At 43.8% G+C, this 3,380-nt stretch overlaps 1 long non-coding RNA gene across 1 annotated transcript in view; it reads left to right on the top strand.

The window, feature by feature from the left end:
- Positions 1 to 212: 212 nt before the first annotated feature.
- The window catches only part of LOC123521726, a 14,490-nt gene continuing 11,322 nt past the window's right edge, over positions 213 to 3,380 (top strand). The window contains exon 1 of the long non-coding RNA XR_006680088.1: positions 213 to 303. This is a non-coding gene — a long non-coding RNA (uncharacterized LOC123521726). The remainder of the gene's footprint in view (positions 304 to 3,380) is intronic.

Raw genomic sequence — 3,380 nt, 5'->3', positions numbered from 1 at the left:
TTTCCAAGGGTGATAGGCGATAAGCATTCGCTTGCTCACCGGTCGGTGTGCTGGCGAACGCAGATGCGCCAATGATGAAAGGTTTAATGCTAGAGTTGTGGGTGGGGAGAGTTGAAATGAAGAGGATTGTGGGAATTCCGTTGTACGTCACCCCGTGGGCGCCTGGGAAAGGTCCAGTGTTCTCTATCATGGCTGCCTCTGGTGAAGGGCGGCCGAGGGTCTGGTCACTACCACTGCCGCTGCTCTTGGAGGCCCTACGGCAGGGGCTGTAGGCCACCGCCCGAAAAGCGGATGATGCGGAAGGTTTGTACCACGTTCTGCGGGCCGAAAGAGAAGTAGCGTCACAGGCACATCCTGCCTCCCGCGGGCGGGGGAACGGAAGTGAGAGGGTGAGAAGAGAAGGGGGAACAGAAAGACTGACGGACCCGGCGCCGAGACTGGATGGCGTCTATGTAGCATTAAGGGGATATGCAATCGTGTTGCATGTCTGTTAACATTGAGATGTTTAAGTCGTCGGGGTTTTTGATGCCGAGAACAGGCAGCGGCTACGGGAGAGGCGGCTACAGATGAATGGAGGGTACCGTATTACCGTCCGATCACCAGCATATCTGAGTTGTACTTACAGGGGATAATTTTATTGTAGTGACCTGGGCCCTTGTTTCCCATTCTTCGTTTGATGAGTTGATTGACTTCCTTTAACAAATGACCGCGCACTCACCAATGTGCTCTGTGCTGGATACAAACTACCATCGAGGCGATGCCGAATCAAAGTGACCCTATAGGATCAGTCCTATGTGGGGTCAGTCTTAGTTCTAGACACTTTCAGCCTGTGCATTGCTATCTGGAGTGTCTCTGGATAGTGCATGCGTGTTAACGCCTTGGCTGCTACGCAAAAGGTTGGAGGTTTGAGTTCACACAGAGGACCCAGAAAACACCTGGCAATCTAGTTCTGAAATTTTCTTATTTTTTAGGTTCTGAGATTTTAGTCACCAAACTCTACTATAGTTCTACTCTGACACCCGTGGTGACACCATGAATCAGTTGACTCAGGGGCAACTGACCTGGATTTGGAGATGGACAATTACAATACAAAACCAAAAATCCAAACTTAATACCATCTAGTTTATTCCGACTCATAGCGACCCTGTATAGGGATTTCCAGGCTGTAAATCTTTAGGGGAACAGGTAGCTTCATCTTTCTCCTATGGAGTGGCTGGATATGAACTGTTAGCCTTGCAGTTAGCTGTCCAAAGCTTATCTAAGTGCCATAAGGGCTCCTTAATTACAAGTAGAAGAAATGAATACCTATCTGCTGTGGTTCTACCAAACTCACCAAGGAGTAGGATATGGGATGATTCTTTGATGCAGTAATTTGAACTATTCTTAAAACAGTTTTATTAGTACTTAAGCCACATATCATACAATTCAATATCAAGAACAGTCGTACAATGATACCACAATTTTAGAACTTATTTCTTTCTTGTACTCAATGAGCTCCCCATTAATTCAGTTACTGTAGCTATAGATTTACCATCCTGGATTTCATACACAGAAAAACAACAATATAAAATAGAGGAAAACCTTACTCAAAAAGAAAGTAGACAATATTAAACACTATAACAACTTTAAAATGGTAATTTGAGTTTTTCAATATAAAATATGAGCATAGAAAAATAGCTATATGCAATTTTCTCCCAAGCACCCTCCCAACCACCTCCACTCCAAATTTAGCTTAGGTTAGTTACAGCTGCCTTGAGAAATGAGTAGTTCTTAAAGGACGTAAATGAGTTTATTTCTGGTGAGAGCTTTTGCCCAGCACCCTAGAACTTTCCCAGGACCTCTGTGGAACAATCTCACTTGAGAGCAAGGCCACTGCTGTGGACTGTACTATAACACAAGACCCACAGATTTGGGGTCTGAGTGTTGGAACCATTTCTGTGCTGATTCTTTGATTTTCCACCCAACACAGTTCACAGCAGGGAATTTGTACAAACCAGAAACGCTAAGCAAACTTTTATAGCTTCTGGATCATCAGATATGCTGCTATGGTCGCTAGTTTACCAGAGAAAAAATAGTGTTGTAGACCATCTAAGTCAGTGGTTCTTACATGTCAGTGTGCATTGGACTCAGCTGGAGGACTTGTTGAATGGTGGATTTTTGGGTACCACATATAGAGTTGCTGGTTCTGTTGCTCTGGACTGGACCCTGGATGCTGCTGGGATCTCACTTGGAAGACTGCTGGTTAAAATAGAATTGACCCTAGTAAACCTGAAGGACATCTGTAGGGAAGGCTTGGCACAGTCGTAAAGTCCAAGTATGTCTGAAGTAAGTCTCAGTACACTAGTGTAGAATGAAGTCCCTGGTGATACAAACACTTAATGTGTTTGGCTGCTAACTGAAGGGTCGTAGGTTTGAGTCTACCTATAGGCAATTGGAAAAAAGACCTGACAGTTCATGTCCAAAATATCAGGTTCTGAAACTCCTATAAGACACAGTTGTACTCTGATACCCATGGGGTTGCCATGAATACAAATTAACCCTGTGGCATCTGGTAAATACAAAATAAAACACATTTGTTGTTTGCTTGTGTGTATTGGATGGTCAAACAAAGGTCCGTCTTCCTGAATAAACTAAAGGAAGTATGTATCACTTTTTTCTTGAATATTAAAATGTCAGAATGCCCTGTACCATATGTTTTTTAAAAAGACATCAAGTAGCTGTTTTTTATTCAAATCTCATGCCAAATTATACCCAAAAGCAAAAACAGAAAAGTAAACCCAACTCACTACGATTGGGGGGAATCTGACTCATAGTGACCCGACAGGACAGGATAGAACTGCCTCTCTAGGTTTGTGAAATCATTAACCCTTTGCAGGACTAGAAAACCTCATCTTTTTCCTAGGGAGTGGCTAGTGGTTTCAGACTACTGACCTTGGTATTAGCAGCCCAGTACATAACCAATACACCCCCAGGGCTCTCTGAGTTATAGCAGAGTAGTTGGGCTATTTACAAAAGAGCTCTGCTGATGTAGTGGTTAAATGTTTGGTGACTAACTGAGAGGTTAGTCATTCAAACCTACCAGTTGCTCTGCAGGAGGGAGTCTGCTTCCATATAAAGATTTCCAGCCACAGCAGAGGAGGGGAGCAGCAAGATCCCCAGGGAATGATGAAGGTGGACATTGGGGACAGGGCGTGGTGCCCCAACAGACTGGACTGGAAAACACTCTTAAAGGCCATCAATCCTTGAACTAACTACAAGCTTTTCTTTCTTGGTATATGTTAATTTGTTCTTTGTCAGTGGCATGGTGTTGTCGCTGTTTTGTTGTACATTGTTGCTTGGTTTTGCTCTGTCTTGTTTTTGTGCATGTTGTTGTCTCCGCA

This window comes from Echinops telfairi, unplaced genomic scaffold (genome assembly GCF_000313985.2).
Source record: "Echinops telfairi isolate 266 unplaced genomic scaffold, ASM31398v2 ScPeMD7_47;HRSCAF=170, whole genome shotgun sequence".
Taxonomy (NCBI): Eukaryota; Metazoa; Chordata; class Mammalia; order Afrosoricida; family Tenrecidae; genus Echinops; species Echinops telfairi.
The sequence above is the reverse complement of the archived record's forward strand: the minus strand, read 5'-3'. Positions and strand labels throughout refer to the sequence as shown.